The following is a 14,913-nucleotide window of genomic DNA, read 5'->3' as shown; positions in this document are numbered from 1 at the left end:
ACACTTTTGTGTATAAGACAGTAGTTTTGGAATTGTTAGTTAGATTATTTGTTGGTTATTACTGCATTGTCGGAACTAGAAGCACAAGCATTTCGCTACACTCGCATTAACATCTGCTAACCATGTGTATGTGACAAATAAAATTAGATTTTGATTTGATTTGATTTGAAATAGTTTGCAGTCATGACTGCTGGTTTCAATGACATTGTCAGCCAACTTACAAGTAAATACTTTAAGAATGTATTGTTACAAATCAACTTGCAATGTTTCTAGCTAACTAGCCCTACGAGCATGATACCATTAGCCCTACCAGCCTGCTATCAACACCTAGCTTACAGCTACATTAAAGTAAACCAAAGTTTTGGAAATGTATAATGCCATCTAACCAGTTACAAAGGAATGTTACCTATATGCAGTTATTCTAGCCAGCAAGCTATCCAGCCAGTTAACGTGAATTATTTAGCCAACACACTATTAGCCTAGCAAGATTAGCCAACTATCACGGTTATGGTCAGCAAGCTAGAGCCTAACTACAGGAGACCAGCGACAACACAACTAACAAAACACAACTTAAACATAACCGCAGATCAAAAGCAAAGACAGTTCAGACTGAGTTAGCTACAGTACCAAAGTGACGGGGTGGCACTTCACAGGGCTGTAATCCAAAATAAATAGATTCAAGAGGTTGGACCCCAAGCGTGCTAGCACTAAGCGAAGGTGGAAAAGGTTACATAACTCCCATAGCCTACTTCACAGAGAACATGACAAAAAGTTAACAAAACAAAAAGAACAGACGAGGTACTACAGTACACAATTAGAGCAAGTAGGTATGATTTTCTCTTTCATTTTGAGCCGACGGCTAATGGGTTCTCACTAGATAACACAGCTGAGGTATGGCTAATGGTAGCCAGCTTGAGATAGCTACCGAGCTAGCATATGAACTCGGTAGCACAGAGTAGATCCTCCATATGACGTTGAGTGCATTAGAGGTAGTTTAGAAGTTAACCGGGAAATAATTTAATACATTTTTAATAACCAAAAACATAACTATGTTTGTACTTATAGGTAACCAGACTACAACTAAGTTACTAAGTCTGTGGCCACACTGTGTTGTTAAATTGGTGAGTAAAAACTCATGCTTCCTACCCTCCCCTTAATCATATCACAATAAACTTTTACCTAAATGAATATAATAGTTAAAACATGTTTTATATATTTACTGTATATACAGTACCAGTCAAAAGTTTGGACACACCTACTCATTCAAGGATTTCCTTTATTTGTACTATTTTCCACATTGTAGAATAATAGTGAAGACATCAAAACCATGAAATAACACATAAGGAGTCATGCAGTAACAAAAAAAAGTGTGAAACAAATCTAAATATATTTTAAATGTGAGATTCTTCAAAGTAGCCACCCTTTGCCTTGATGACAGCTTTGTACACTTTTGGAATTCTCTCAACCAGCTTCACCTGGAATGCTTTTCCATCACTCTGTGGTCCAACTCATCCCAAACCATCTCAGTTGGGTTGAAGTTGAGTGATTGTGGAGGCCAGGTCATCTGATGCAGCACTCCATCACTCTCTTTCTTGGTCAAATAGACCTTACATGGCCTGAAAGTGTGTTGGGTCATTGTCCTGTTGTCCCACATAGCGCAAACCAGATTGGATGGCGTATCACTGCAGAATGCTGTGGTAGCCATGCTGGTTAAGTGTGGCTTGAATTCTAAATAAATCACAGACAGTGTCACCAGAAAAGCACCCCCACACCATCACACCTCCTCCTTCATGCTTCATGGTGGGAACCACACATGTGGAGATCACACTCTGCGTCTCACAAATACACGGCGGTTGGAACCAATAATCTCAAATTTAGACTCATCAGACCAACAGACAGATTTCCTAAGCAAGTCTCTTCTTATTATTGATGTCCTTTAGTAATGGTTTCTTTGCAGCAATTTAACCATGAAGGCCTGATTCCCTCAGTCTCCTCTGAACAGTTGATGTTGAGATGTGTGAAGCATTTATTTGGGCTGCAATTTCTGAGGCTCTAATGAACTTATCCTCTGCAGCAGAGGTAACTATGGGTCTACCTTTCCTGTGGCGGTTCTCATGAGAGCCAATTTCCTCTGAGTGCTTGATGGTTTTTGAAACTGCACATGAAGAAACTTTCAAAGTTATTTTATGGAACTGTCATTTCTCTTTGCTTATTTGAGCTGTTCTTGCCATAATATGGACTTGGTCTTTTACCAAATTAGTCTATCTTCTGTATACCACCCCTATCTTGTCACAACACAACTGATTTGCTCAAATGCAGTAAAAAGGAAAGAGATTCCGCATATTAACTTTTAAAAAGGCAAACCTGTTAATTGAAATGCTTTCCAGGTGACTACCTCATGAAGCTGGTTGAGAGAATGCCAAGATTGTGCAAAGCTGTCATCAAAGCAAAGGGAGACTACTTTGAAGAATCTCAAATATAAAATATATTTTGATTTGTTGAGCACTTTTTTGGTAACTACACGATGGCATATGTTATTTTATAGTTTTGATGTCTTCACTATTATTCTACAATGTAGAAAATAAAGAAAAACCCTTGAATGAGTAGGAGTGTCCAAACTTTTGACTAGTAACTGTATATATATATATATATATATATATATATATATATATTTGAAATATATACAATTAGAAAATATAAAAATTAGGTGATCTCATTAAATAGGTGCATATTTGCAAATCACGCAAATACTTTTTTCTGGAAGCTGGATAAAGTCAGCCTAAATATTTTGGTTTGATTTTGTTAAGATATTCCAAACTTACAAATAGCCGATTGTGGATAAAGACTTTTTTTCCCCATCTTTCTATCTGTAAAATACTAATTAAAACATAACAACAATTTTGGAGAATACGTCTAAGGACAACCACATGCAATTTGATGAATGCAGATGCTTCTGAGGCTGAGAAAAATTGGTTGGCATGTGGGAAGAGTCTGACTTTCAGGAAATGGCAGTTAAAGACAAGGACACTGAATTTTAGACTACCAAACTTCAAACACCTATTTAGACCCAATCACCATCTCTTCAAAGTGAGTTACTACATATAGTCCAGTTTGTAACATTCTCTATGAAATGTGTGGTTCATTGTAGTGAGTTTTGAAATTATGGATGTATGTCCATTTAAAAGGGATTAAAATGTATAATATTTGGATGAATGTAGTATGATGAACTAATGAAAATATACATTTTAATTACCCTTTTGACATTTTCATTTTTACTTTTTGAAAATAATAATATTAATGGAACAAAATACCCCAAAGTACATGCAAAAATGTAATTTTTGTCTGTGGTGCCTGGCCTTAATTCCTTTTAGGTCTCAACCTATCACCTGGATAGTTAAATAGATAGAAAAGGTGGATGACGTCACGGGGGATAACATAAAGGTGAAATCAGCTCTCAAGATAGTGGTTTGAAGAATTAACATGGCCTTGTGTTGTGATCATTGAGTGGCTATAGTTTATGGAGAGTCACATGACTTATTTTCATTGTCTCTCGGTTGTTTGTCTATGGCACAGTTGGTTTCACTCAGATTGATCATTAACCAGCCAACGGATAACAGGCATTTTGTTGACCCATATAGGATCTGGGGTCCTATTGTGATGTGAGACATATCATTGATAAAGTCCATTCGTAATTTCATGGCTGTGTTATCACTAACTGGTTTCGGCCAATCCTGGCACTGAGTTGTTTAAACAGTTAAATGGCACCCATTGGCCATATGGACATGTTTTTTTGCATTAAATTAAAAGAGCCATTGACAGTTTGTAAAACACAAATCCAAACAGAAAGATGAAAACAGGAATGAAAAAAATCCCCTTATTCAGACATTCTACTTCTAGCACTAACAATTCACAGAGATACTATAAGCTCATAGCTCAGCATACGGTAGCAATATCTCCTTGTGAGGAGGAGCTGGTTTCATAAGTGACATGGGTAACACTTCATTTAATAACTATTGAAGTTGATTGTAATAACTCAAAGTTACCAAGTAACGAATGCTTGTTACCATACTTGTTGTAAATCTGCAAGTTTCCACTAATTTAGTGTTCTGTTTCTTCTCAGCTGCATTCGATACAGTAACTGTCACAAGCTTGTCATCTCTCGTGGACAGATGTGCGGGGTTCAAGATTACAAAGGTTGGAGTCTCAATAGACTCTAATTACCTCCTTGTGAATGCACTCTTCAAAATCTCCCCTCAATGTTGTAACTAGCACTTGCCCCCCAAAAAGTGTACCATCTGGGTTAACTTGGTTGAGTGTACAGAAACAGTTTAGATATAGGATATAGATAGGATATAGATATAGGAATTAATGTGTACCTTACCCATTATGACAACCTGAACCTCCTTGCCATCCAAGTGGCACAATTACTTGTAATTAATGTGTACTTATATATAGTACATTACCCATGCTGACAACCTGGTCCTCATTTGAAGGTTTCCGAAAGTACCATCCAAGTGGGAGGATGAACAACACAGAGAACATGTAATATCTGCCTAAGTACAATGCAATTTCTAGGTACACAGGATTAAACTTGCTAAAATGAAGTGTATCTTGAGTGGTGCTTATTTGTAATTAATGCGTACTTATATGTACATTAACCATCCTAATTTCCTGGCCCTTATTTGAAAGTTTCTGGAAGCACTAGTGGGAGGAAAAAAACACTAGTACAACACAGAGTATATGTTATAACTGCCTAAGTAAAATGCAAATACTAGGTGTTACACAGGATTTAGCTAGTTGTAATGAAGTGTATCTTGAGGGCTTTTTGTAATAATTGTGTACCTACAGTACATAGTACGTTACCGAAATACTGTAAATAGTTACCTATGAGCAATTACCATATACTTACTACTCACTCAGTGAAAACTCCTCAGAGGAGGAAGGGGAGGAACATCCTCCTCAGTGAATTTCATACAAATAAAAGTAGTGAAGCATAACAAAAGTTATCTTTTTTTAGATAAGACTATACAAAATATATTCAGGTTACCAAATAATTAATCAAAACACATTGTTTTGGAATGAAGGTCTACAGCATCATGTAGCACCATCGTGTAGCCGGAGGACAGCTGATTTCCACCCTCCTCTGGGTACATTGACTTCAATAGAAAGCCTAGAAGGCCCATGGTTCTCACCCCCTTTCATAGACTTGCACAATAATTATGACAACTTCTGGAGGATGTCCTCCAACCTATCAGAGCTCTTGCAGCATGAACTGACATGTTGTCCACTGAATGAAAGGATCAGAGAATGAATCCAGTTCTGAAAGCATAAGCTACAGCTAGCTAGCACTGCTGTGCATGACATGTGGTGAGTAGTTGACTCAAAGAGAGAGAAAGACAACAGTTTTGAATAAATTAATTTCTTTAAAAATGAATGACAAGCAAGAGAGAGAGATATTTTGTATTTTTTTCACTTTCACTTTAACTTAGCTAGCGAATGCAGCTAGCTAGTTTATCCTACTCAAACACCTGGCTCAAACAGAGACGGATGCCATGTTAGCTAGCTGGCTATGGCTATTCAACACTGGAACTCTTCCAAGTCAAGGTAAGCTTTTGGTTTTATTAATTCATTGCCACCGGGACCTGCTGCTAAACTGCTTGCTGATTGTACACTGTACTGCATGATTGTAGCAGCTTTACTAACCTCTTAGTTCTAGTATCTTTGTTGACTATGACGTTAACTACTATGGTGACAATGATGTAGGCTGTGTGTAGCGGTTAGCGGTCATGATATGAAGGTTTGGCTTGGAAAGGCCTGATTACAGACAACTGATGTGTATTGTGCTCTGAAGTCCACAGGCTAAGGGAAAAGGTGAGAGGAGGAGAGCACATAGATGCAATAAGGAATTATACAATGAGAAAAATGACCATGCTGAAGTGAATTGTGTTTGTGTGTGATCAGGGGTGTATTCATTCCGACGATTCTATTGAAAAACGTTCCTTAAATGGAAGTAAATGGATCGAAACGGGGATAAACATACCTGAATTTGTCCAAGAGAAACTCGTTTGCAAATGTTGGACTAATAATTACACCCTAGATCAGCTAGATGCAGGCAAGAGCGTTCAAGGCGGTATTGAATGTGTCACTGTCTGTCATCTTGATTATTCACATTTTTCTCTTGACCTATGCACCTACGTTGTAAGCTTTCATTCATAGGCTAGTTTGTAATAACCTCATGATGGGGTAAAGGGAAAATCTGAGTATCATGTAGCAGCCTAAACCAATTGACGCTACATTGAGCTGGGTGAATGGAATATGAATGACAGTCATCCAATATGCTGTAATACTCATTATAAAAAATTGTCCTCCCTCATCTTAAATGGCACCGACCACCACTGTACTCATCATTACCAAGTTAAAATACCTACAAACAAAAGACCAGCTTCTACTTCCCCAACTTTATTGCAGCATGTAAAAATACTTAATAATATTGATTTGTATTTGGAATAATAATTAAATTAAACAAAGATATAGGCCTACTCAATAAGTGCTTACATATTTTGTGTGTTAACTATGTATTTTTATTGTGCTTTGTAACTTTCCCCAGGTCATTGCTATAAATGAGAATGTATTCACTGTTAACTCACCTGGTAAAATAAGGAATAAATACAAAAATTCATTCGTCAGGGGTGACTCTGCAGCCTATAGTATGGTGAGTAGCCTAGCTAGCTAGCTAATTAAGATAAAACAGTATTGTCTTTTTCTCACGTTTTTAGCATTTCAAGTAACAATGGAAATCGACAACATGATCTGTTTCTTTCTTGTAAGCATTTTCCCATCCTGGAGTCTGAGATCTTGCGGGAATCTGTGGTAAAGAAGAAGATTATATGACAATTTAGCAAAGATGTCTATGTACAGGTATGAAGGTGTTATGGCAACGTTTCCCAAACTCTAGCCTACTAGCTAGCTATCATCAGAGACAGAATAGAAACATTAATCCTATATCTCTGCTATCATCTTGATTTCTATAATTTAAGGTTTTAGGCCTATAGGCATAACTACCTAGCTAGTAGTTGTGTTATCCAGTTAGCATTATAATAATGGTGCTTGCTAACACTAATAAGCTAGCTCACGTTTACATTGAAAAAGGAACTAACGTTACTCATAAGTAGCTAGCTAGCTAATGTTAATATGTTGCTGTGTCTCATGTAAGAGAGAACAAGGTTCAGGGAAGATAAGACCAAAGACAGTACAGTATGAAGACATGCAGAAACTGCTTCTCGAATAGAACTCCCCGATCACACTTGTAGCAGATGTCATGGCGTTAGCTAGTATAGCTCATGTGCAGAAACACTTCATTGGTCTAACGGTCAGGTCGCACCAAACTATGCATGTGCAGGCCGTCAAATGAAAGGCATTCCTTTGATATAAAGTTGTTTTGACAAAGACAAAAACGCTTTGTCGACAGACACTGCCTACCTACGCCACTCATTCACCCCGGACAGCTTGTGTGGCTCTCTACCAGAGACATCCGGCTTCGCCTCCCCTGCAAAAAGTTCTGTCCTCGCTTCATTGGTCCCTTCAAGATAACCCATCACATCAACACTGTCACGTACCACCTCCAGTTACCGCGTCAGTATAAAATCTCCTCGTCTTTCAATGTGTCTCTGTTAAAACCAGTCACCTACAGTCCTCTTCATCCTCCAGTCTCTACCCACAGTGCGCCCCCACCGTTCGACGTCGGAGGGGAACCTGCCTACGCCATATGGGCCATCCTTGATTCCAAACACCTGAGAGGTCGCATCCACTACCTGGTGGACTGGGAAGGTTATGGGCCTGAAGACCGGTCCTGGGTCCCCGACCAAGACATCCTCGACCCAAAAATGACCCATTTCACCGTAACCGTCCGGATCGCCCCGCTCCCCGACCTCAGGGTCGACCCCCAAACAGACCGACTGGAAATCAGCCTCGACACAGAACGTCGGGTCAGTCCATGACCTCGTCGAACCAGCATCCCGGACCTCGCCCCCGAGGTAGGCGTCCGCCTCTGCTCCCCCGCGTGCCCGCTCCACCCTCCCATGCCGTTGGATCATCAGGAGAAAGGACCCGCTGGTCGCTCTGACAGAGCTCTAGAGTTCCTCTGTGGAGATAGAACAACCTTCCAGAAGAACAACCATTTTTTGCAACACGCCACCAATCAGACATTTATGGTGGAGTGGCCAGACAGAAGCCACTCCTCAGTAAAAGGCACATGACAGCCCGCTTGGAATTCCAAAAGGTGGAGTGCCAAAAGGCACCTCTCAGACCAAGATAAACAAGATTCTCTGGTCTGATGAAACCAAAATTGAACAATTTGTCCTGAATGCCAAGCGTCATGTCTGGAGGAAACCTGGCACCATCCCTATGGTGAAGCATGGTGGTGGCAGCATCATACTGTGTTTTTTTTTGTGGCAGAGACTGGGTGACTAGTCAGGATTGAGGGAAAGATGAACGGAGCGAAGTACAGAGAGATCCACTACAATCAGTGTAGATGAAGGGAAGGAGACAGGTTAAAGAAGGATTTTTATGCCTTGAGCCAATTGAGACGTGTGTGCGTGTGCCATTCAGTTTGTGAATGGGCAAGACAAAAGATTCCAGTGCTTTTGAACAGTATTTGATAGTAGGTGCTAGGTGCACCGGTTTGAGTGCGTCAAGATCTGCACCGCTGCTGGGTTTTCCACGTTCAACAGTTTCCCGTGTGTGTCAAGAATTGTCCACCACCCAAAGGACATCCAGCCAACTTGACACAACTGTGGGAAGCATTGGAGTCAACATGGGCCAGCATCCCAGCATCCCTGCGAAACCTTGAAACCAAGCCCGACTAATTGAGGCTGTTCTGAGGGCAAACCAGGGGTGCAACTCAATATTAGAATGGTGTATAATGTATGTGTCATGTATAATGTATTAAAGCATGAGTTTCCTTGGTGTTGAGGCAAACCTTTACAGTATACGCTTTAAAATCATTTAGTCTGCAAGGCTCAACAGTACAGCTGCATTTCACTGTAAAAATAAGATGAGTGCCTGAGCTTAATGATGAATTTGAAGGGGTATTATGGTGATGAAGAATGAGCTGTAATCAAGGAACATCATTCTTACATAAGTATTTCTCTTTTCCAGGTGGGATAGGGGAGTGTTCAGTACGATGGCGATTGTGTCATCCGTGGATCTATTGGGGCAGTATGCAAATTGCAGTGGGTCTAGGGTGTCGGGTACGGTGGAGGTGATATAAGTTGGGACCGAGAGACTGAAAAACAGCTTCTATCTCAAGGCAATCAGACTGTTAGTCTGATTAGTCACCACTAGCCGGCCCCCGCCCAGTACCCTGCCCTGAACTTTAGTCACTGTCACTAGACATCTGCCACCAGGTTACTGTACCATGCACCTTAGAGGCTGCTGCCCTATCTACAAAGGCATGGAACACTGGTCACTTTAATAATGGAACACTGGTCACTTTAATAATGGAACACTGGTCACTTTAAATAATGTTTACATACTGTTTTACCAACTTCATACGTACAGTACAAGTCAAAAGTTTGGACACACCTACTCATTCAAGGGTTTTTCTTATTTATTTTTTTACTATTTTCTACATTGCAATAAACTTTGCTAGGTCAGCAAATAACACACTGGAATACCGGAAGTCGGAAGTTTACATACACTTAGGTTGGAGTCATTAAAACACGTTATTCAACCACTCCACAAATTTCTTGTTAACACACTATAGTTTTGGCAAAATCTACTTTGTGCATGACACAAGTCAATTTTCTTGTGTCATGCAAGAAAATTGTTAACAGACAGATTATTTCACTTATAATTCACTGTATCACAATTACAGTGGGTCAGAGGTTTACATACTCTAAGTTGACTGTGCCTTTGAACAGCTTGGAACATTCCAGAAAATTATGTCATGGCTTTAGAAGCTTCTGATAGGCTAATTGACATCATTTGAGTCAATTGGAGGTGTACCTGTGGATGCATTTCAAGGACTACCTTTAACCTCAGTGTGTCTTTCCTTGACATCATGGGAAAATCAAAAGAAATCATCCAAGACATCAGAGAAAAAATTGTAGACCTCCACAAGTCTGGTTCATCCTTGGGAGCAATTTCCAAATGCCTGAAGGTACCATGTTCATCTGTACAAACAATAGTACGCAAGTATAAACACCATAGGACCACGCAGCTGTCATACCGCTAAGGAAGGAGACGCGTTCTGTCTCCTAGAGATGAACGTACTTTGGTGCGAAAAGTGCAAATCAATCACAGAAGAACAGCAAAAGACCTTGTGAAGATGCTCAAGGAAACCGGTCCAAAAGTATCTACACTGCTCAAAAAAATAAAGGGAACACTTAAACAACACAATGTAACTCCAAGTCAATCACACTTCTGTGAAATCAAACTGTCCACTTAGGAAGCAACACTGAATGACAATAAATGTCACATGCTGTTGTGCAAATGGAATAGACAAGAGGTGGAAATTATAGGCAAATAGCAAGACACCCCCAGTAAAGGAGTGGTTCTGCAGGTGGTGACCACAGACCACTTCTCAGTTCCTATGCTTCCTGGCTGATGTTTTGGTCACTTTTGAATGCTGGCGGTGCTTTCATTCTAGTGGTATCATGAGACAGAGTCTACAACCCACACAAGTGGCTCAGGTAGTGCAGCTCATCCAGGATGACACATCAATGCGAGCTGTAGCAAGAAGGTTTGCTGTGTCTGTCAGGGTAGTGTCCAGAGCATGGAGGCGCTACCCGGAGACAGGCCAGTACATCAGGAGACGTGGAGGAGGCCGTAGGAGGGCAAAAACCCAGCAGCAGGACCGCTACCTCCGCCTTTGTGCAAGGAGGAGCAGGAGGAGCACTGCCAGAGCCCTGCAAAATGACCTACAGCAGGCCACAAATGTGCATGTGTCTGCTCAAACGGTCAGAAACAGACTCCATGAGGGTGGTATGAGGGCCCGACGACCACAGGTGGGTGTTGTGCTTACAGCCCAACACCGTGCAGGACGTTTGGCATTTGCCAGAGAACACCAAGATTGGCAAATTCGCCACTGGCGCCCTGTGCTCTTCACAGATGAAAGCAGGTTCACACTGAGCACATGTGACAGACGTGACAGAGTCTGGAGACGCCGTGGAGAACGTTCTGCTGCCTGCAACATCCTCCAGCATGACCGGTTTGGCGGTGGGTAGGTCATGGTGTGGGGTGGCATTTCTTTGTGGGGCCGCACAGCCCTCCATGTGCTCGCCAGAGGTAGCCTGACTGCCATTAGGTACCGAGATGAGATCCTCAGACCCCTTGTGAGACCATATGCTGGTGCGGTTGGCCCTGGGTTCCTCCTAATGCAAGACAATGCTAGACCTCATGTGGCTGGAGTGTGTCAGCAGTTCCTGCAAGAGGAAGGCATTGATGCTATGGACTGGCCCGCCCGTTCCCCAGACCTAAATCCAATTGAGCACATCTGGGACATCATGTCTCGCTCCATCCACCAACGCCACGTTGCACCACAGACTGCCCAGGAGTTGGCGGATGCTTTAGTCCAGGTCTGGGAGGAGATCCCTCAGGAGACCATCTGCCACCTCATCAGGAGCATGCCCAGGCGTTGTAGGGAGGTCACGTGGAGGCCACACACACTACTGAACCTCATTTTGATTTGTTTTAAGGACATTACATCAAAGTTGGATCAGCCTGTAGTGTGGTTTTCCACTTTAATTTTGAGTGTGACTCCAAATCCAGACCTCCATGGGTTGATAAATTTGATTTCCATTGATGATTTTTGTGTGATTTTGTTGTCAGCACATTCAACTATGTAAAGAAAAAAGTATTTAATGAGAATATTTAATTCATTAAGAATCTAGGATGTTTTATTTTAGTGTTCCCTTTATTTTTTTGAGCAGTGTATATCCACAACTAAACAAGTCCTATATCGACATAACCCTAAAAGGCCGCTCAGCAAGGAAGAAGCCACTGCTCCAAAACCGCCATAAACAAAGCCAGACTACGGTTTGCAACTGCACATGGGAACAAAAATCGTACTTTTTGGAGAAATGTCCTCTGGTCTGATGAAACAAAAATAGAACTGTTTGGCCATAATGACCATCCTTATGTTTGGAGGAAAAGGGGGGAGGCTTGCAAGCCGAAGAACACTATCCCAACCGTGAAGCACGGGGGTGGCAATATCATGCTCTTTGCTGCAGGAGGGACTGGTGCACCTCACAAATAGATGGCGTCATGAGGATGGAAAATTATGTGGATATATTGAAGCAACATCTCAAGACATCAGTCAGGAAGTTAAAGCTTGGTCACAAATGGGTCTTCCAAATGGACGATGCATAGATCCAAAGTTGTGGCAAAATGGCTTAAGGACAATAAGGTCAAGGTATTGGAGTGGCCATCACAAAGCCCTGACCTCGATCGATAGCCATAGAAAGTTTGTGGGCAGACCTGAATAAGTGTGTGCAAGCAAAGAGGCCTACAAACCTGACTCAGTTACACCAGCTCTGTCAGGAGGAATGGGCCAAAATTCACCCAACTTATTGTGGGAAGCTTGTGGAAGGCTACCCGAAACGTTTGACCCAAGTAAAACAATTTAAAGGCAATGCTACCAAATACTAATTGAGTGTATGTAAACTTCTGACCCACTGGGAATGTGATGAAAGAATGAAAGCTTAAATAAATAATTCTCTCTACAATTATTCTGACATTTCACATTCTTTAAATAAAGTGCTGATCCTAACTGACCTAAAACAGGGAATTTTTACTAGGATTAAATGTCAGGAATTGTGAAAAACTGAGTTTACATTTATTTGGCTAAGTTGTACGTAAACTTCCGACTTCAACTGTACCTATTGTTCACTTAATACCTTTTTTGCACTGTTCGTTAGAGCCTGTAAGTAAGCATTTCACTGTAAAGTCTACACCTGTTGTATTCGGCGCACTTGACAAATAATCTTTGATTTGATATGCTACATATTCTATCCATATATTGTCCATATTGTCTATGCAGTCCATCACATATATATTTATACTCCGGACTCCGACATTGCTCGTCGTAGTATTTCTATATTTCTTAGTTCCATTCTTTTACTTTTTAGATTTGTATTGTTAGATATCACTGCACTGTTGGAGCTAGGAACACTAGCATTTCGCTACATCCGCAATAACATCTGCTAATATGTTTATGCGACCAACACAATTTCATTGGATTTCTTTCACTAGACAGTGCCTTTGAGGTTTTACACAAATCCCTGTTGGGAACAGTAATGGCGCACATCCCATCGGATCCATGTCACAGACTCCAAGTCTCAACAGACTGTTCAGTCTATCTGCTCCAAGTGATTATGTTTAAGAGAAGTAGGTTGTTACTGGAAGTGTGTGATGTTGGGTTGTGGCATCCAAGGACAACTCTGGTGGACATTATGAATCTATTTGACAGCCTTTCTGAATTTATTAAAGGTTACTATAAGAAGCCTTGACCTTCAGCTCTTATGAGTGCTTATAGCAAATCTTAGAAGGTACTGTCTATAAAGCATGATACACAGGTTTAAAAAAAAAAAAAAGTGTTATCAGAAAGTCATGTTGTATTTGTTCATTTTATCAGATAAATTGGGTTGATGCTCTTCCGTGCTTACTCAGTGGTTCTGGGCTACTCCAAAAATAGTTTCAACTTCACTTCTCTCGGCCCCTGGTGATGCAGAAAGACACTCTCCCTTTATCGCTCACACGACCCTTCCACCCATGCAGAAAGCAGTTCAGGGAATTTCCAATCCAGGTTTCTGTGCATCGCCTTCCCCCTGAGTGCCTGTGACTGTGACTTCCCTTCTAAGAATAGGAGGAAAGAGAGGCTGCCAGGCAAGACACTGATCATCCCAGACAACTGGAGGAAGATACTTTTGGCCCCTGAGTTTGATGGATGTGGGAGTTCATTTTCAGTCAGAATGTCTCACTTTGACTTGGGCTGTTTTGGGAAGTTGTGTGTGCATGTCTGTGTGCGTGTTTTCATTGAAAAGGGCTTGTGTTGTGTGTTCAGTGTACTGTTGAACATCCATTAAAAAAACAAGTTACCTTGAATGCCCTACTCTCCAGTTCTACTCTCTACTGCTCATGTGGTGTATAAGTGGTGCACAGGCTTAGACCTGAGACATAAGACCTCATGAGACCCTTGACATTATGGTCAAGATGCATTTGCATGTCTACTGAGTCGTTCTGTCTCATAGCGTTCATGTTGAACAAAACACCCTCACAAAAACGAATATGTATGAAATATTTAAACCATTACCAATGATATTGTGTTGTTTCAGGTGGACTGTGTTGCAGAGTACTACTGTGGTCCTATCAGAGAAGGCCGTCCCTGACCTTAGGACAGAGAACAGTGTTGTCTCTGACGGAGCCGAAACAGTCAGCATCTACAGTGAGGAGACCTACAATGGCAATGCGCGAGTAAAAAGGCTTGATACTGTATATACTGAACAAAAATATAAACGCAACATGTAAAGTGTTGGTTCCATGTTTCACGAGCTGAAATAAAAGATCCCAGAAGTGTTCCATACACAAAAGCTTATTTCTCTCAAATTTTGTGTACAAATTTGTTTACAGTCCTGTTAGTGAGCATTTCTCCTTTGCCAAGATAATCTATCCACCTGAAAGATGTGGCATATCAAGAAGCTGATTAAATAGCATGATGAAGACACAGATGCACCTTGTGCTGGGTACAATAAAAGACCATGTGTAATTACGCCAGCCCAGGACCTCCACATCCCGCTTATTCACCTGCGGGATCGCCTGAGACCAGCCACCTGGAAAGCTGATGAAACTAAGGAGTATTTCCATCTGTAATAAAGCCCTTTCGTGTGATGAAACTCATTCTGATTGACTGGGCCT

This window comes from Oncorhynchus mykiss, chromosome 8, assembly GCF_057628025.1.
Source record: "Oncorhynchus mykiss isolate SJ-2025 chromosome 8, ASM5762802v1, whole genome shotgun sequence".
NCBI lineage: Eukaryota > Metazoa > Chordata > Actinopteri > Salmoniformes > Salmonidae > Oncorhynchus > Oncorhynchus mykiss.
Note: the sequence above shows the minus strand (reverse complement) of the source record.